General features: G+C 54.9%; 1 protein-coding gene across 1 annotated transcript in view; it reads left to right on the top strand.

Annotated features, from left to right (window-relative positions):
* The first annotated feature begins 12,498 nt into the window (after positions 1 to 12,498).
* The window catches only part of PCBP3 (poly(rC) binding protein 3), a 45,105-nt gene continuing 37,381 nt past the window's right edge, over positions 12,499 to 20,222 (top strand). Inside the window, exon 1 of the mRNA XM_009996892.1 lies at positions 12,499 to 12,537. The gene's annotated coding sequence lies outside the window, so the exon portion shown is untranslated. The remainder of the gene's footprint in view (positions 12,538 to 20,222) is intronic.

Here is a 20,222-nt window from a genome sequence, read left to right as displayed (position 1 = left end):
GGTGCAGCTCTGCCAGGGGGGGAGATTTCCCTCCCTGGGGTGCTGGGGGGGCTGGGAAAGCCCTGGCCTCTGCACAAACAATTCCCAACACGCCAGGACCCCCAGGTCGGGGTCCCCAAGGAAAGCAACTTGCCAGCCTTCCCCCCCCCCCCTCCCGCAGGGACAGGTGACCCAGCACAGGTGAGCCTTGGGTGAGTGGTCATTTCCAAGCTCCAGGTGTGCTGAGCACCAAGGTGCCACCCAGCAGCTCATCAGGGCACCCAGCTGGGGGGGTGGGTTGCAGCCCCAGCAGCAGAGCCAGGGGCAGGGAGGGTGCCCAGGCCTTGTTTCTGCAGTGCCTGCCTCCAAGCTACCACTGCTGGTGGGCAGGTCGTCTCCTGGGAGCCCCTTTCACCTTTCTGCCCTTCCTGTGAAGCTGGGCTGGTGAATCAGCACATGCCTGAGGATGCACAGGGTGCCCTGGGCTGGGTTTGCTCCCCCCTTCCCCACACTTGGATCCATTACCCACCCCCATCACGTTGGGGTGGGTTTGAGAGGGGCAGGTTTATTTTGTCACCTCCCTTGGGTCCCTGGGCAGCTTGTTTTTATTGCCCTGCTGCTCCTAGCAGGTCCTCTCGTGGGGAGGGCTCACATCACCCTCCCCTGGGGCAGTGCAGCAGCCAGTGCAGCATCCACTGCACTGCAGGGCATCCCCACCCCGCTGCAGATGCTGCAGTGCTCCTCAGGGGCATCCTCCTCCAGCCTGTGCCATAGGGAACCCGGGGCAGCTGGGGGGGCCAGGATACCCCAGCCCACAGTGCTGGGGGTGTGGGGTGAAGCCCCACGAGGTGGTGCAGGTGTCCCAGGCTTTCCTGGCCTGTGGATGTTGATGGGGCACGTTCTCCATCCTTGTGTAAGGAGAGGGCATCTCCCCCCCTCCTTGGCAAGGGAGTGGGTGGTCCTGGTGGGAGATGGGAGGTGTTGGGGGGGTCTAGGAGGTGGGCAGGGGTCCCTGAGGGTGGAGGGATGTGTAGCAGCACCTAGTGTCCAGACCAGCTGCCTGGGGATGGCTGGAGAGCCCGTGGGAAGTGGAAAAGGCACCCCCAAAAAACCCTCTGTGACCTGTTCCGTGCTTTCTAGGAGCATTTCCAGAGTGGCTTCTGGGAGGATGTGAGGGGGAACCCCCTGTCTGGGCTTGCATGAGGTGTTGGCTGAGGAGGTGCAGCTCTGCTGTGACACTTGGAGCCCACACTCAGGTGCCCAAACCACCTCCAGACACCTCTGTGGGGAGTCAAGCCATGCCTGGCCCCTGGTGCTGCCTGAGCCCCTGGCCCTGGGGTACAAATGAAGCTGCTGGCTCCTCTCTTTCCTCTTTGCCATGGTCCCAGGAGGGTGAAGGCTTTTTTCAGGGCTGGAACTGTCTCCCACCCAGTCCCTCCCTCAGTTGAGGTGTAATTATTACAGATAAGTCCTTTTTTTTTTTTTTAAATGAGTCTTGTTTCCTTGAGGAGTTAAACTTTACCCAGCCAAATACTCTTTTCACCTTACTCAGTGTTCAGGTTTTCTTTCATTTAAGCCAAAGGTTTCACAGTGCTGATTTATTGCCAACATTCCTTTCAGATACTTGTTAAAATACAGCATTTCAACCAATGAAGGCTCTGTCCCCTTGCAGTGTGTTCTATATATACCTCGTTCTAAACAAGTAGATGTTTATTTTGAGGTCTTGGGTTGTTGAAATAACGAGTTGAAATGATGAATGTGTCAGTTTTACATGCAAGTCAATATGTCTTTTATTACATACAGCATTGCTTTTGCATTCATGGTGACTGCAGAGCTCTGGGGGGGGGGTGGCCAGGGACCTTGGAGCTTGGGGAGTGTTCTCCTGGATCCTGCCACCGAGAGTTTGAGGGGGAAGGCACTGGCAGTGGAACATCAGCAGTTGGTTGTGGAGCTTGTGTTGGCAGCAGGGCTTTGTGTTCCACAGCCATGGGACCCTGTCTGAAGGGTGTGCCTGGGAGAGGTGGGATCCATGTCTCTAAGGCAGGACAAAAGGCACCTTTGCCACGGGGATGGCTGAACTGGTAAAGGAGGATTTTGAACTGGGAATGATGTGGGAGGGAGGGAGAGATAGAGAAGGCTCTGGGGAGACCACATAGGAGCCTCCAAGTGTCTGAAGGAAAGGCAGGGAGGGACTTTTTTTACAGGGGCTTTTGAAGCAAGAGGGCAAGGGGTAGTCAAGTAAAACTGGAGGAGGAGAGATTTGGGTTGGACACGAGGAAATTCTTCACTGTGAGGGTGGTGAGACCCTGGCCCAGGCTGCCCAGGGAAGCTGTGGCTGCCCCATCCCTGGCAGTGTTGAAGGGCAGGTTGGATGGGGCTTGGAGCAGCCTGGGCTGGTGGGAGGTGTCCCTGCCCATGCAGGGGGTTGGAACTGGATGGTCTTTAAGGTCCCTTCCAACCCAAGCCAGTCTGTGGTTCTATGATAAGTCTCTTGCCTTTCATGCTTTAGAACTATGTCCATTTTTTTATCAGGTTAACAGGCAAACTGGTGCTGGCACCTCTCTGATTGTCTGTAGGGAAGCCAGAAAGAAGAAAAACTCCTTGTTAACACAGAAAGTTCATTCTTTCAGTGTCCCCCAAGGGCTCTTTTACTGTCAATGTAGGAACAGGAGATTTTCCAGCAGGTGGGTTTCACCTGTTTTGGGGAAAGCTCATTGTGTCTCAGAACTCAAATTACAGGAGCTATGGATGGTTGGTGACTTCCTAAATGACTCAAGCAGGCAGGAGTGCAAAGATTAAATGCTTTCCTCTGAAAGTGGTGAAATGGAAGCACTTTGAATTTTCCACCCCCTTTTTTTTTGTGGTTGCTGCTTCCCTTTGCTGAACCCAAAACTCTGGCCTCTTTGGCCAGGCTTTGCAAGAAGCCATGAGGAACAGAAGTGCCATTCCCCAGCTGAGGGAAAAAGTGTTTCCAGCCCCCTCTGGTCCTGCAGCAGCCCATCACCAGGGTCTCGTGGCCTGGGCCACCCCCAGCCTGGTGGGGCACATGTGGTGGGGACACCCAGCATCAACCAGGGAAGGAGAAAGAGGCTCTCCCACGAAGGGGTTAATCCTGGAGCTCTGTGTCTGGTGTCCTGTTGCTGGCTGCTTTGGATAAAAGCTTTTTTGGCTCAGTTTCAAGGGCAGGGCTGGAGGATGAGTCCTGTGCATCCCTGCCAGCAAGGAGTAAAAACCTCTTGTCCAGACTTTCCCTGCTAAAAGGTGGTGGTTTCCTGCAAGTCCCCAGGGCCCTGGAGGGCCCCAGGCTGCTGGGAAAAGCTGCTTCCCAGCAGCACTCAGACCTGCTCATCCTTAGAGGAACTGGGGTGCTAGCATCTCCAGGATGGGGACCTGCAGCGGTGGGCGCAGGGTGGGCACGGTGCTGCCTGTTTTGGGGGTGGCTGCTGGGTGTCCCAGTGCCTTGCCTTGCCTTGAGGTGCTGTTTGGAGGGTGCTTTTGCCCCGGCACAGCTTGACTCTTTGTCCCTTTTGCCTGCAGGGCACGACCCAGCTGCACCATCACCCTTCCCAAGCCCACCAGATGTGCCCCCTCCGAGTCACGCTGCGCCCGGGATCAGCCCTGCAGGTAAGGAGACAGGAATGGTCCCACCCACAGGCTCCAGGGCTGCCCAGGGGACTCCAGGTGACACCCCAGCACAGGTTGTGCCAGCTGGTGACAAGGCTGGGCCAGGCCAGCTCCGTGCTGCTCCATCCCCTCCTTAGCAGGTGATGTTGGATGATCCGTGATGAGCTCCTGGCTGAGGGCTGGGGAGTTTAAAGCCCAGCCAGCCCAGAGGTGGTGCAGAGCCCCCCTCTCAGCCTGTTGTTCTCCTGAAATGATTAAAAAAATAATAAAAATGAGGAGTTTAGGTGATGGCAGGTGGATGAGGGCAGCCTGTTTTCTGTTCCTGAAGCAAACCTCCCTCCTGTGTGTTGTGGGAAAGCTCACAGGAGAGCCCCTCCTGGTGTGCAGGCAGAAAACAGAGGGCTTGGGAAAAGTTTTGAGGTTTTAGGGTGAAATTATTTCACTGTTTCATGCCAGGCAGCCTAATCTGGCTCTGGAGTGACCCTGCTGGAGCAGAGACCTCCAGAGATGCTCACAGATGCTCTGTGTCTCTGGCCTTCCTCCAAATGTGGGAATGATTAACTTAACTATTTTTAAAGGCTGTTACTTGATGGATAACATGAATGCAGTGTTTTGGGGAGCTGGAGAGAGGAGACCACGGGGTGTCTGTGCAACAAAGGCCTTCCCTGTCATAGTGCAGCTCTGTGGGGTGGGTTAGCTTCTCCTCTGTGGTTATATCCATGGCCTCCCCATGAATGCACCTCAGGAAGCTTGGGAAAGCTGCAAAGGCAGAGGGCAAAACCCCTACGTTTCTGGGAGATACTCCCAAACTGGCTGTGTTGGATGCTTTGTGTCAGGGGTGCCTTGGGGGTGCCCAGGGTGAGGGCTCCCTGGGTGGGTGCAGGGTGAGGGGTCTTACAGGACACACCAGGCTGTGGTGGGGAGGATGGTGAGGGCCTGGCAAGGTGCAGAGAAGCAGCCCAGTGACCTGCTGAGAAATCCCTCTAGGGGCAGGAGGTCTGGACACCTTTGTGAATCAGTTTCCCCACCTGGAAAATGTGTTACCTCCCCCCCCCCTCCAGGGGATTTTGGGGTGCCAAAGGGGTGGCAGAACATAGACAAGTGAGGGAGCTGGAGCTGCTGGTTTTTACTGCCCAGCTTGAGTGGCTGTGGTCCCCAGGGACACACACTAATAGCTCACCTCTCTGTCCCAGGGTGTTTCCTTGCCTGCAGGCTCTGAGCTGGGCTCCTGCCACGCTGATGTGTGTCACACCTCAGCCCAAAGGCTTCACTGACCTCCACTGGCTATCCAGGCTCCTCCTTCCAAGGACCAGGGTGCAACCTGTGCCCAGCTGCCCCACGTCCCAGCCTGTACAGTCTCTGTCCTTGCCCTGGGTTGCAGCCTCCCCCTTTGAAGCATTTCTGAGAGCTAACAGGCCTGTCACTGACAGCTCTCCCTGCTGTGGCTGGAAAACACTCCCCAGTCTTGTGGGTAGAGCTGACAGTATCTGGTGAGACATTTCTCCCTTGCAAGCACGCAGGAGTTTCACCAGCCCTCAAGCAAGGAAAGAGAGGCCATGATAAAGAAAGGATGGAAGGGGAAAAAAACACACCAAACAAAACCCAGAAGAACAGAGGGTGTCACCAGATTTGCCCACCTCCTCACTCTGGAGCAGAAGGAGATTAAACAGGGGGTTTGGCTGCTTGGGAGCAGGGCTGGGCTGTGCAGAGCCTGGGGTGTCCTTGGGCTGACCTCTGCTCTGAGGTGTTTTTTTGGGTAGAAACACCTTGGGAAGGGCTTGGCCATGGGTGATGTTCCAGGGAGCTGCTGGTGCCATCTGCTGCTGGCTCCCAAAGTCCACTAAGGACCCACCACATGCAGCAAAGCCTCAGCCCTTCATGGCCAGGGAGTGACATGGAGGTTTTAAAAACTCACCAGATGTGGTTTTCCCCCAGGAAACACCAGCTGCAGTGTCTCCCTGGGTAGGGCACTTATGGCTTAGCGTGCTGTGACCTAAATGAAATGTCCCCTTGTCCCTAAACCAGGACTCCACCAGGTCCCCAAGCACCCAGCACTGCTTCCCCCACCTTTTGTGATGCTGGGGTCCCCCCAGGCGTGCTGGATGCTGCTGGAGTTTGCTGGGAGAGGGAGGAGAAGGCAAAACACCAAGCTTCCTCCCCCTCACCAACTGATTTGTCCTCTAGGAGATTAATTCCCTTCCCTGGCTTACGGGGGGGATTTGCAACTGCTCCATCTGCTCCAGGTCAGCAGGGGCCTGGGAGGAGCAGCCAAGAGTCCAGCTGCTCCTCGGCATCCCAGGGTTTGCACCCTGGGATGGGCAGAGGAGGCCACAAAGATGATCCCAGGGCTGGAGCAGCTCTGCTCTGGAGCCAGGCTGGGAGAGTTGGGGTGTCCAGCCTGGAGAAGAGAAGGCTCCAGGGAGACCTTAGAGCAGCTTCCAGTGCCTGAAGGGGCTCCAGGAAAGCTGGGGAGGGACTTGGGACAAGGGCAGAGAATGGTTTTAAGCTGAAAGAGGGGAGTTTTAGAGGAGATATTAAGAAGAAATTCTTTGCTGTGAGGGTGGTGAGACACTGGTCCAGGTTGCCCAGGGAAGCTGTGGCTGCCCCATCCCTGGCAGTGTTGAAGGGCAGGTTGGATGGGGCTTGGAGCAGCCTGGGCTGGTGGGAGGCCTATGGCAGGGGGTTGGAACTAGAGTATCTTTAAGGTCCTTTCCAACCCAAAGCAGTCTGTGATTCTGTGATTTCTGGCTGTATCTGTTGGAAAGGAGCAAAAACCCCACAGCTGTGGGGGTAAAACTCCTGTTTATGATGTGATTTAGACCTGAGAGTGTGTGCCAGTGGTGCTGGTGAAGGCTGTGCAGAGCAATGAGTACCTTTTTAAGCTGGTGTTGGCTGGTAGAAGGCCTGGTGGAACCTCAAGGACCTCTCCTTCCACTCAGGGTGGTCCCAGGACCTGTAAAATTCCCATTAACCTTTGGGAAAGCGAGTGGGTGGGGAGGAAAGCATCTCAGTGTGGGCTTTCCCAGGTGGACCCCATGACATGCCTGCTGGGGCTTTGGGGATAAATGGGGATAAATGCTGGCTCAGAAGCACTTCCAGAGCCAGGTTTTCCAGAGGGGAAAACTGGGAGGTGATAGGAGCATTACAGGGCTCTCCTGTCTCCCCCTCCATCGCTCCTGTCTTGTCACCAGGCACCGTGTGAAGGTGGTGGTGGGAAGCCAAAGAGGCTGGAGGTAAACTGGGGAGGAGCTGGTGACAAATGGGCTTACGGAGGCTGGATTTATAGGGACTGACTGAACTGGGTTTGTGGAAGCGGCGGGGGGAGCTGCTGGGTGATGCCAGGGCTTTGCTGAGCACCATCCCGCACCTGGGCAGCCCTGTGGGGGCTTTGCCCATCCCTGGATCCCAGCCAAGAGCAGGTCTGGCATGCTGCTGGACCCAGGAATGTGCTCCCCCCCCCAGTGCTGCTGCCTTTTCACCAAGCACTGGGGTCAATGTCAGACCCCACCAGCCCTCCCTCCCGGGGTCGGGGCAGCTCTGGGAAAGCAGCAGTTTCTGTTCTGGTGTGGCAGAAGATGATGAGGAAGGGAGCTCTGGGTAGCAGAGATGAGATGATGCCATCCCCATCCCCATCCCACTCACCCACAGCTGCAGAGCCTGGGGAGGGAGGGACCGATTTTGTGTGTGTGTGTGTGTGTGTGTCCCCCCATGTCTCCGTTCTCCTTCCCTAGGAATGCCAATGGAGGCTGCCAGGTGTCAGCTCGGAAATCTTTTAGCTTCACCTCCTCTCCCCAAATGGACAGTGTCTCCGCTCATTAGGTACCCGCCCAGGGGGCAGATGTCAGCTCTGCTCATGGCTTTTCTCAGCTCATCCCTGCCCGGGCTCCTGACGACTTCAGAGCGCTCAGGTCCCATCACTGTCACTCCAGCTCCTGCCTGGGGGGCTGCCTGCCCAGCAGCAACTCACACACAGCCCCCCACCTCGGGCTCCCTGCTCTTCCCCACCCCCCTTTCCTGAGAGCTGGGGTTTGGGAGGAAAGGCTGGAAAACAACAGGCACTGGTGGCACAGCCATCCTGTGTGTGTGCGCAGAGCTGGAATTGGTTTTCCTTGCCCAGGCAGTGCTGGGAGGAGAAGCCCTCTCTGAAGCCTGCCCTTTGAGGCTGATGCATCCCGACAGCTTGTTCACTGGGACATTAAAATCGTTGCCTCTGCCTGCCTGAAACACCCAGGCAGGCGGATGATGGGAACACAGGTCAGGGGAGGATGGTTTCCCTGCAGAACAGAGCCCTGCCGGGGCTGCTGCACCCCCTTGGGGTGGAGCTGGGGTCCCCTCCCACACCAAGGGTGCTGGCAGTGGCAGTGCAGGCAGAACCCTCCTGCTGAGGCTCCTGTTGATAATCCCTGCTGTTGTAGGGTCTGGTGACAGGGTGGGAGAACATCCCCTCCAGTGCCAGCCACGCGGTGCGTGTCCCCAAAGAGCTGGGGGTTGCAGGAAAAGCAAGAGGACATCAGCCAGCTCTCCCATGTTCTCTGTGGAGCTCACACAGGTGCCCTAAGGTCCCACGACAGGGCCGGGCAAAGTGCCCTGTGGGCACAACCAGCCAAGGGGAAGGGGAAGCTGAGTTTGGCAGGAGGGGCAGGCTGGGTGTTGGAGCAGGTTTTTTTATGTCTTTGTTTTTGAGGTTGCTGTCTAGGAGGGGATGTGGGAACCCCCCAGGGCAGTGCCAGGGGCAGCCCCTGTGCCCAGGTGCTGCTTTGGGTGCCTGCAGGTGTCCTCTAAAGCAGTGATCACTGGCTTGCTGAGCCTGAGCAGAAGATGGGGAGGTGTCACAGCCTGCCAGGACCTGCTCACATGTGTACCCACCAGCTCACCTCCAAGGGTGGGAGCCACAGTTCATGCATCTTTGCAGCCGTGTGCTGGTTTGGGTTGGTGGAATTTTTGGTAGCTGGGGAAGGGCCCCAGAGGTGGCTCCTGTAAGAAGCTGAGGAGCTGCCCCTGCTCCAAACCAGCCAAGGAGCCATTAGAGGGACAATGGATGAACCTCTGCCACTGACATATGGAAGGACTGATGTGAGACCTGAGCAGAGTGAGGAGTTAAGAAAGAAGAACTGAGCTGGAGAGGTGAAAGGCAGTGCTGGGGGGAAGATCCCAGGTGGCTGGTGAGGAAGAAGGGGCAGAAGGTGCCCAAGCAGAAGTTTCCCTGCAAGAGGATTTGCTGCCAGTGGGCTGGGATGGTGCAGCTGTGGAAGCCCCCGGGCCAGGGGAGGTTCCCAAAGCCCCCAGGACTGGAGCAGCTCCAGACCTGGTGGGAAGGACTCATGGAGGGAGAGGTTGGTGGAGGATCTGCCATGGGAGGGACCCCGTGGGGAAGCAGGGCAGGACTGTGAGGAATCCTCCTTCCTGAGGAGGAAGGAGCAGCAGGAACCTCCAGCCTGTGACCTGGCTCTAAATCCCATCCCCATCCCCCTGTGCTGGGGGGAAGGAGGGAGAGAAACTGGGAATAAAGGGATTTGGGTGGGAAGAGGAGAGGGATGGGGTGACATGTGCAAGCCCTGTTCTTTGTGTTTCTGTGTCCTGTGGGTGTTTGGTTAGTGTGAAATTAATTTGTTGGTTTTTCCCCAAGTTGAATCTGTTTTGCCCAGGACCTCAATCAGTGAAGGTCCCTCCTTGTGTTTTGTCTCGACCCAGTAGCTTCTGCTTGGGTTTGTCCTCCCCATCCCAGGGTGTGAGGGAGCAGCCCCAGGGCTGGGTCTTTGTTGTCCTGTTGGGCCCAAACCACAGTCTCCATGATGCCATGTGGTCAAACCCTCCTTAGAGGACATTTGTCCACATGCCCATGATTCCTCCTTACCCCTTCAAGAAGAAATGTGCTGAAATTTCAAGCCCGCTGGGACAAGGAGGCTCAGTCCTCCAGACCTGTGGCCAAAATGTTCTTTGCAGTTCTGAGGTTCCTGCTTGGAGGCAGCTTTTGGATTACTTGAGGTGCAGTCGTACCCATGCTGGAACTGAGGTTTGCCCCCAGTGCAGCACCAGTCCTCTGGGAAGTGCAGGTATGTCCATACCTGGGGGTGACCTGCCCCTTAATTGCAGAAAGGCTGAGTTAGGTGCTGCCTGCCTGACCTGCTCCTGTGCATCTCACGGGGCTGCAAGACACAGGAAAAGCAGGTTTTGAGGCTGGCTTTTGTTTCTCTCTGCACTAAAGATTTAGAGGAAGAATCTGTGCTGGAAGCAGAGGTTTCTTGGCCTGGGTGTGCACGTGGTGCAGAGGGCAAGAGCACAGGGAACTTACCCTGCAGCCTGTGAGTGTGAGGGCAGAAGGATTGTAGCACAGTAAGAAGCAGAGCTGCTGGGGAATGGACCAGTTCATTTGATTAAGAACATTGCTGACAAATTCTTTAATGACGTGTTTCCTGGATGCTCAGCTTTGTCTTGGGAGAAACCCAAACCTGTGACCTGAAAGACAAATACAAGTTTCATTCCTCATGAATTCAGGGGCTCTGTTGTTGCTCTGTGCCCACAGGGCAGGGACAGAGGGGCTTGAGTCTGTGCTGGTGAGCACACAGGGAGGCTTCCTTGCAACCCCTTGTCCTTCCAGCATCCTGAATCCTTGCCTGAGCCTCCTCGTTTGCACCTATTTTAATGAAACCAGTGCCATGGTTGGGAGTCTTTTCCCTTCTTTTTCTCAACGCTGGAATCACTGACGAGAAGTTTGTGCTGATCAGCATGAAAAATTCCTAAGGCTTCCTCTTGCAGGGCTGTTTTCCCCAAGCTTTTCCCCGTGCCCTGGGTTGCTCAGGGTGGTGATGGTGCCAGGAGGGATGCTCCAGGAGGTTCCTGGGGTGGTGGGCACCCCAGGATGCTGAGATGTTGTGCTCTCTTCCAGGTCTTCCACTGCTGACCCCTGGCCCTCTGCCCCACTGCCTTCCTGACCTACCCCCACTTCTCCTCCAAAGGTGAGTCACTGTTTGGGCTTTCTGTCCTTTGGCAATTGGTTTGAGACCTGTCCTGCTTGCTGGTGACACCAGCTGGGGCCTTGGAAGCCTTGGCAGAGAGACATCTGAGGTGTTGCAGGGTTACAAAACATCAGTTCTGAGGACAGTTGGTCTCCTGTGCAGGCTCCATCCTGGGTGGTTTTCAAGCCCCCAAAGGGATAAAGCCCTGGGCAGCCTGCTCTGATCTTAGTGCTGATGCTGCTGTGAGCAGCAGATAGGACCACAGGGAGACCTTGGAGGTCCCTTGGGAGACACCAATGGGCTCCTTCCCATGGCAGTGGCATCAGCCCCTCCTGCCCAGGTCCCTGGGGACAAGCTCAGGGGCTGCTGAGTCACCAGGAAGAGGAAGGTTTTCCCTCATGACAAACAAGCCACCCTGGCACCTCAAGAGCAGCACCAAAGTCCAAGCGACCAGTGGAGCCTTCAGCTTGTCCATCTCACCACCCAGATCATATTTTGGGCAACATGGAGGGTTTTTTTCTGCCCTCTGGCACTCGGCTTATTAACTGCTCAGGCTGCTCGATTGATTTTATTGACGGGTGCTGCATGCCCCAGTTAACTGATTGGGAGCAGCAGCAAAAGATAAAGCAATAAAAATAACCAGGCACCCATGTCACGGAAACATGCTGGGTTATTGCCCTTGCTGTGGTGGTGGTGGGATTCCTGGAGGAAGGAGACCCCCCAAGCTTGGGATCCCTCTGCAACGTCTTGTTCCTGCAGCTGGGCTGGGGTCACCTGGGGGGGGGTGTGTGTCTCAGGGGTCCCCTCCTCCACAGTCCTTCTCTTTGGAGAAACTTCCTTTGGTTGGTGGGTGCTGGGGCAGGACCTGCCCAAACCTGCTCTAAGTGCAAAGTGCAGGCAGGGCTTTCCTGCCTGCCCCGTGAACAACCCAAAGGTGACGCTCCTCATCGTTTTGTCCCTCCCCGACCCAAACCACCTTCTGATTTTTTCACTGAAATTTGCTTTTCCTGGGCAATGAGCTGCCTTCCTCCGTCCTGTGCCTAACCCCTGCTGTGTCCCAGTCTGCAGGTTCCTGCTGCAGACCCCCCCAGTTTCCACCCTGCCCTCAGCAATGTCCTTTCCTGGTGCAACCAGACCCTCCGAGGAATCGCTCTGGAGCCCGAGGCCAGCCTGCAGGGTAAGGTAAGGCCAGCTTCCAAACCACAGGGGTCTTTGCAGCTGCACCGTGGGCTCCCTCAGGCTATAAATCATAGAAGTAGGATCATAGAATAGCTAGTGTTGGAAGGGACCTTAAAAATCATCTAGTTCCAACCTCCTGCATGGTCAGGGGCACCTCTCGCTAGACCAGGTTGCTCCAAGCCCCATCCAACCTGCCCATGAAGACCTTCAGGGCCTTCTCCCCTAGGGAGGACAACAAAAGGAAGGGAGTTTTGCTCCCTGCAGGCTGCAGTCCTGCTAGCAGGACTTCTGTGAAAGGAGGGGTTTTGCTGCTGGGGTCCCTTTCTGCAAAGGGGTGTCCCCCTCCTGCATCCCTGCCCCTCTCCCTCCTGGCGCTCGGCCGCCCTGTTTCCACCACGCTGCTCACAGGGGTCCATTAAACCCAGCTAAGCTGAGAAGTGCATAGATGGGGTCATTTTTATCAGCCACTCTGGTGCTGGGGCAGGACCTGCCCAAACCTGCTCTAAGTGCAAAGTGCAGGCAGGGCTTTCCTGCCTGCCCCGTGAACAACCCAAAGGTGACGCTCCTCATCGTTTTGTCCCTCCCCGACCCAAACCACCTTCTGATTTTTTCACTGAAATTTGCTTTTCCTGGGCAATGAGCTGCCTTCCTCCGTCCTGTGCCTAACCCCTGCTGTGTCCCAGTCTGCAGGTTCCTGCTGCAGACCCCCCCAGTTTCCACCCTGCCCTCAGCAATGTCCTTTCCTGGTGCAACCAGACCCTCCGAGGAATCGCTCTGGAGCCCGAGGCCAGCCTGCAGGGTAAGGTAAGGCCAGCTTCCAAGCCACAGGGGTCTTTGCAGCTGCACCGTGGGCTCCCTCAGGCTATAAATCATAGAAGTAGGATCATAGAATAGCTAGTGTTGGAAGGGACCTTAAAAATCATCTAGTTCCAACCTCCTGCATGGTCAGGGGCACCTCTCGCTAGACCAGGTTGCTCCAAGCCCCATCCAACCTGCCCATGAAGACCTTCAGGGCCTTCTCCCCTAGGGAGGACAACAAAAGGAAGGGAGTTTTGCTCCCTGCAGGCTGCAGTCCTGCTAGCAGGGCTTCTGTGAAAGGAGGGGTTTTGCTGCTGGGGTCCCTTTCTGCAAAGGGGTGTCCCCCTCCTGCATCCCTGCCCCTCTCCCTCCTGGCGCTCGGCCGCCCTGTTTCCACCACGCTGCTCACAGGGGTCCATTAAACCCAGCTAAGCTGAGAAGTGCATAGATGGGGTCATTTTTATCAGCCACTCTGCTTTTGTGACTAAAATAGATCCTGCTTTGGCCTGGGGCCGTCGTGTTGGCCCAGGCATTGACTATTGCAAATGGACGGCGGGGCAACATTTTCCATTAGTGAAGCCTCTGAGTGAGAAGACAGCTCCACAAAGCAGAAAACATTGTAGTGACAGACAGGCCCACCTCTCTTCTCTCCCTTTTCTTTTAAAAGAAGTGTCATAAATCCCTGTTTTCTGCACATGAAACCCGGGGAAGGGTGGGCCAGAACAGCACCACGTGCCTGCGACGAGATGGTGCGTGTTGGGTAAGAGGGTGAAAACTTTGGAGGGTTTCTCAGAGGAGCTGCAGGTGACCTGGTGAAAGGGGCAGCAAGGGTAAAACTTGTCAGAAAACCTGTGAGGAGGCTTGTCCGTGGTCACTGACAACCTGGTGGGTACTGGTGGGTACTGGTACTGCCTGGCATTGAGCGTGCATCATCTGAGGTCTCTTCCGTCACTGTCTGTGGCTCCTGTGTGCCATGAGCAGCCTCTTCCAAGCTCATCCATCTGCAGAAGGTTTTCTGGGAGGGCAGAGGGCAGCTTTGGCTTTCCTGCAGCTTGCCTGGAGGCCGTGGCCTGGAGGAAAGATGCACTTTGGAGTGCATCCCAGGAGGGCTCAGCTTCTTCTCTTCCTGCTGGCATCCTGAGCGTGGCAGGTCCTGGGGAAGGGCTCCCCACAGCCAACTCTGGGAAAACCAGGGCATGTCCTTGCCAAGGGAACAGTGTCCAGCCTGGGTCTAAGTCCCCAACCTCCTCCCACAAGCTCTCATGACTGCACTCTGGCCAGCACAGGCACTTTTTTTCTCTCTGGCTTTAGCAAAGACACTTTCCTGTAATAAGTGCTCATTAAAGCATCGTTTGAGTGAACATTGTGACATCCTGCAGCTCCCACCTCCCTCCAGAAAGGTCTCTGGCTTGGTTTTTCTGGCTTCCCATGCTCCCTCTACAACATCCCACCCCTTCTCCCAGGCCTGTGCTTCAGCCTGGCTCCCACTCCCACAGTCAGGAGAAGAACCACCTGGGGCCCAGCTCTGGGCAGGCCAGCAGCTTCTGCCTCAAAATGGTGGGGTTTTCATTTTAAATGCTAAGCCCTCTGTGTCTTGGACCTCTTCCCCCATGGGATTTCATCCTGTAAACTCAGAGCTGACCTTGTGTGAGTAGCACTGTGACATTTTCCCAGAACAACCAGAGGTGTGAGGGACACCTGGAGGAGGATTCAATTTTTGGAGACCACTTGGCACTGGGAGGATGGAGCTGCTGCTCCATCCTGCACCCAGGCAGTGTAATAATGGGTGGTGACTGCTGGTGCTGGGGGCTGGAGGTGCTGTGGGACAAGGAAGGTGCTGGGATAAGGTGAGTGGTGAGGTGGGGTGGGAAACTGTTCTTTCCTTCCCCATGCTGACAAAGGGAAAAACTGGCTCACAGTGTGACACGAGGCTGTAGGGCTGGGGGGGAGGGATGTGCCTCCCAGTGGCAAACGATTTCCCAGTTTGACCCTTCTGCTTAATCTGCACTTGAAGGTGAACCAGCAAAAGCCAACAGCATCGACCCGGGAGGGGGCTGGTCCTTTTGCTCCCTGCTGGGTTGGTTTTTTTTTCCCTGCCTCCCCTTCACGCCTTTCCAAAGCCATCAGTCAGAGCTGGGGCCCCCCCAGTGCTACCAGCACCACCCACCTTGCTGGGGGCCAGGGGGAGTGCCATGTAGACCCTGCTGCCTGATTAGGGCTTCTCCCAGCCTTGGTCACCTCTCTGTCACCTGGGGGAGGCACGTGCTGAAGGCAGTGGGACCTGTGCTGTGGGCTTGGGGGCACGTTTCTCATGGGCACTGAAGTTGTTGGCTGATCCACAGGCTGATTCTCTTGGCTTGGGGTCGGGGGGGGAGGGGGGTCTGATGCCTTCACAAGCAAAGACACATGGATGGTGTTTAATTCAGACTCTGCTTGCAGGGCAGAATGGAGCTTGAGGCATCTCCGTGCTCCTCTGGGTGAGGCTTTTGGGTAAAGTTCCACACAAATGGTGTTCCTCTGACCCAGCAGGAAGCAAAACCTGAGCATTGTTGGGAAACCTAGAGCTTGCCTGGGCTAATAGGTAGAAAGCTCCTTTTTTTTTGGGGGGGGGGAAAGAAAGCAAACAGAAGATGAATCTCCTTCCCTCACCATCTTCCGTGCTTCAGCCACAGATTTTTTTTTGTTTCCCACAGCTGAAAATAACAAACCATTTTAATCCAAGCATTGCTTGTTCTGATCTTTTAATCCAGCTTGCTTCCTATCGACAGAGAGGCCTAAAATTATTTCTCCTCCTGCCTCTATTATATAATTATTCAGACGATTACTCGGGAGGCAGATTGAGCTGGGAATGGGTGGGATTGAGCTGGTGAGGGGGCTGGGAACAGGGAGCTATGCAGGGTGGAAGGTCAGGAGGGGGTTTCATCTCTCCCCTTTGTCACGTTGGCCTTCTCAAAACCCCAGGTGGGTTTTGGGGCACTTTGTGCCGGGGCTGTGGTTGTCACTGGAGTCTGGCAGGTTTCTCCCTCTGCTTGGATTTGTTGGGATGAAATGCCCTGTTGTCTGGCTGGTGTGGCTGGAGAAGCATGATCCTCCAAGTCAGAGAGGGTTTCAGGTGGAGCCCCTGCACTTTTCTACACCATTGGGAAGGATCTGGAAATTGGAATTGTGCTCTTGGTGCCTCCTGTCCCCCAGCAGAGCCATGGGTGGGGGAACAGCCATGATGGAGAACCAGGAGCCAGGCTGAGTGCCAGGTCAGGACGTGGTGGTGATGCTGAGAAGGTGGGGGGTGACCAGAGCTGTGCTTTGTCACCAAAGCCCCAGCTCAGCTGGTTCTTCAAGGAGATGCTCCCTTAGGTAAGAAGGGCTGGAGCCCTTGGGTGACAGGGTGGCTGGGGACAGCTGCTCTGCAGGAGGAACACCACTGAAAAATTCAAAGGCAGATGCCAGAGGGAGATTCCCCTGGAGCTTTCCATGGGCAGAGGTGATGAGCAGGTGTGTCCTTGACATGACAAGGTGGCACAGCCAAGGGTTTTGCCAGAGGAAGGCTCAGGTTGCCAGGAAGATGCAGCTTCTGACTGGTGCATCCTGTGGGCTTGAGCTTTGCTGGGAAAAACAAGAGGATGTCTTGGGCTCCAAATATTTTTTCCTTCCCCAAAATCAAGTATCTGGACCTGGCTGGGCCAGTACCTGCAGTTACCAAAGGAAGGACAGGAGCTGCTTGGCATGTGGACTGTGGCTGGCTGGGATGTGGTGGCTCAGAGCTCCTGTCCCTTAGGAAATACAAAACTGGTGCAAAGAGGGACCCCTGGCATCAGTCCAGGGGTCCCCATCAGATGCTGGGGCAGGTGACATGTCTTGCCTTGCTCCACAGGGCCTCGGGGACCCTCTAGGGTAGAACATCCCCAGAATGGTGCTAGGTTTTAGGTTTGCCAAGGGTCTGTGGGGGGGACACTTGGAAATGCCCTTTGAGCCTGGTGTGGCCGTGGGGTGGTGGGAGTGGGTGCTGCCCACTCTCCACTGTGCTGGCTCCTTCTTCCAAGAAGGCTATTTCAGTGGACCCTCTGCCTCCAGAGCAGAAGACTTGTCTCTTGGAGCAGCGGGTTGGTACAGGCACCCTGAGTTACCCAGGAGGGCAGAGGAGGATGGAATCAGCCTCTGGAGGGGTAGGGGAGGGGGGGTGGTCAGGAGCAATGTAGCTCATCCCCTTCCTCAGAGGCTGAGGGAAGCAGCCAAGCTCTGGGATCTGCAGCCAGGGCTCCAGCCTTGGTCCTTCCCCCTGCTGCTGCTGCTGCCTTGGGAGATGGATGGTTTAGCACAGCCCATCACCAGCATCCAAAAGTGGGTCGCTGTGCCCCCTCCTCTCCCTCCCAGAGACCCCATCCCCGGGGGGCAGGCGGCCCATTACCCTGGCAGAGCATCTCCAAACCATCCCCCTGCACACAGGCTGTGCCCCAAACACTCTGTCTCCTGCCCCAGCTCCTTTCTCCTTCACACTGAGAGCGCGTTGGTCGGTTCTCCCCCTCGCCGCCCCGGGGGCAACCCCATTTGCTCAGTGGCCTTTAAAAAAAATACAAGGGGAAAATAAATAAATAAATAAATCCAAGCCCACTGAAATGACAGGCGGGTGACACCCCCTTTTTCCAGCAAAAAAAAAAATAGGTCACATGCCCTTCATCCCATGCCACGTGGTGGCCTTCCCAGGGCCAATGAGGTTCTGAGCCCTCTGCGCCGCACGGCGAAAAGAGAATTAAATAAATAAAAAACCACTGGTTTTTTTGTTGGGTTTTTTTTTTTTTTGGTGTCTTTTTCCCACCCCCCCTCCCCCCTCCTCTTAGCATTTTTCATCCTTTCCAAACGTGCAAAGGCTGGCCATCTGTCTGGACCCCCCCTCTCGCACCGAACCGACACCGAAGCGGCTCTTTGGGGAAGGTAAGAAGCTTTGGAAGGTGGTGTTGGTGGGGAGACCTCCCGCCGGTGGGAATCGGGAGAGGAACCCTGGGATGAGTTGGGTCTGGGGCTCCAGGGTTGGGTTGATAGAAGAGCTTTGGATGCTTCAGAGTGGCTCGAAGTGACTCCCTGGTAGAGGAAACGTTGTGTCTTGTGGGAGGATGGAGAGGTAGAGGCGCGAGCAAGGGCGTTGCGTTAACGGCCGCTCCTCAAAATGCTGGCAAAAAAAGGGGCTGGTTTTGTTTTGTTTTGTTTTGTTTTCCAAAAATGCTTGCAAAAAGAACCTTTTCAAAATGGTGCTGCAAAGCGTTTCTGCCAAATATTTTTTGGTGTAGACATATTATTTGTTTATTTATTTATTCCCAATTTGTGCTGCAAAAACCTTCCTGCACCCGCGTTTTCGAACGTTCTCTCGGCACAATCGTGCTGCGGAATTGTTGTTTCTCCGTGAGATGGAGGGTGCTTGGTTTTTTGCTGAAGTTCTGTTTTACTCGTGGCTAAGGCTATAAAGATGGTATCCCTGGGTAGGGAAGTGTCTGTCTCTGCTTTAACCAGAATATTCAGCCATTCCTGATTTTTCAGGGCGGGCTTTGGACGGTGTGGATTATGTAGGTGCTCAGGGTTAGGAGTAGCACAAACCCCAATTGCCTTAAAGAAATTGGTGCTAAGATATCATAGATGTTTGGTCTGGCAATGTCCTAAAATCCCCACCCCTTTTTTATTTAATTTTTACCTTTTTGGTTCTATTCTTTTCCTTTTTTCCTTGCACTGGGGAAGTTTGATTTAGAGGGAGAAATACCTCCTAGTATGAGCCTTGCTTTGATTTCAGTTTGCCCACAGATACCCATTTTACTCAGGGTGCCTGAATTTTTCCTGGTACTGTCACGTTTCCATTCCATTTCCTTTGGTTTGTGCCATTGCTTTATCAAGTAGAAAAGTGCAACATTGGGTTCTGGAGGGTGTAAATGGTGTTGAAATCAACGCCAAGAAATCATCTCCCGGTTATAAAGGAAAAACCTTCTTGGGTGCATCTTTCTTTGTAACCTGAGTTTTCTGAGATAGTGGGATTTAAATGTGAACCATGTTAGAAAAATGTTGTTAGTTGGAAGTCGTGTCTGTTTTAAAAATAAACCAGGAGCAGGGGATCAAGGGCGTTGTGTTTAAGTTTCCATAAAATGATTGACCTTTGTTTTGACAGATGCAAAGACAGATGCTAGCCTGCATTTTGATACAGAAACCAAACCCTGAAAAATGGCAGTTTTTCCTAATAACAGGGATTTGGCTTCTAGGATAAAATTCCAAAGCAGTTCTGTCATATTTCTGAAGGTCTGAATCTCAGCCTTCCCCCTCTTTTATGGATTAATTCATGTGAACGTGTTTAGTATTCTGGGGTACAAAAGCAAACTTGGAATTCTTTCTTCCTGAGAAATAACTGCAAAAAAAAAAAAAAAAAGTTCTTTTAATCTTGGTGAATTAAGAGGACTTTGCTTTCTGAAGAAAACCAGTTGTTTTGGGTCAGGGGAAAAAAAGGCTGTTGATGAGGACCAAGAGAAAAAGAATCTCTTTAAGTGGTTTCAACATTATTTTATTGCTTGTGTTGCAATAGGTGCAAGTTCCACCTTCAAAATGCCTTAGAGAAGCCATGGGGTTTCCTTGCAAAGCACCAGAAGATGGGAATGCTCTTGGGTTTGGGGGGCATGGGTGGTGTGGAGGGGAGCAACCCAACCACCTCCCTGGCAGCACTGCTTTGAGGTGGGAGTGGAGGGCTCCTGGGTGCCTACATGGGGAGATGCTCTCCAGCTTGCAGGCTGCTCTTCTGGGTATCTCCAAGGATGTTTGGTGGTTCCAGGACCTCTTTTCTCAGGCAATGATGATTTCTTTTTTATTTCCTGCTTGAGAATCAGGTGCTGTTTGTGTGGCACAGGGAGGAGGGGGCACCTTGCTGGTGGCATGTTGCTGGCCCCTGGGGCTTGCTGTGGCTAGCAGGGCTCACGCCCAGCACACGGGGACCAGCTTGGTCCCCTCAGCTCAAATCTGTAGCAAAGGGACCTGTCTGCTGTTGGTGAAGCAGAGGATGCTTTTCCCTCCCTGGGATGTGCTGCCTGAGGGTGGCACCTCTGGCACGGAGCCCCCCTCCCATTCCTGCAGCGCCAGGGTGGGTGGCAGCCTGTGTGGCTTGACTTTGCCAGGCCTCTGCAGCTGCTTTTTAGCCAGCTGCTATGGAAAGTGAATTGCAATGCTTCCCTGATGGGTGAAGGGCTGTCCCCATCCTTGCAGTCAGCTGCTTTCAGCTTCTCACGGAACGTGTCCATCCCGGCTCGGTGGTTGCGCAGACGATGCTTCTACCTGGTTTAATTTCTGTGCTTTGTTCAGGCTTTGCTGCATGAGCTGCCTGGCTGCCTTGTCTGTGGTGGGTGCCATGCATGCAGTGGGTGCCAGCTCAGGGCACCCCACTGGCCCCAGACCTGTTCCACTCCCCGAATGTGCCGGGGCTGCCAGGTACCACCTGCCTGCAGCAGGCAGGCACAGGGGTGGCTGAAATCCCACCCTGGAGGTCAGCAGGGACCCAGAACAGGCACAGATGTGGCTGAAATCCCACCCTGGAGGTCAGCAGGGACCCAGAACAGGCACAGATGTGGCTGAAATCCCACCCTGGAGGTCAGCAGGGACCCAGAACAGGCAAGGGGGTGGCTGAAATCCCACCCTGGAGGTCAGCAGGGACCCAGAACAGGCACGGAG

This window comes from Chaetura pelagica, unplaced genomic scaffold, assembly GCF_000747805.2.
Source record: "Chaetura pelagica isolate M959 unplaced genomic scaffold, ChaPel_1.0 scaffold300, whole genome shotgun sequence".
Classification (NCBI taxonomy): Eukaryota; Metazoa; Chordata; class Aves; order Apodiformes; family Apodidae; genus Chaetura; species Chaetura pelagica.
The sequence above is the reverse complement of the archived record's forward strand: the minus strand, read 5'-3'. Positions and strand labels throughout refer to the sequence as shown.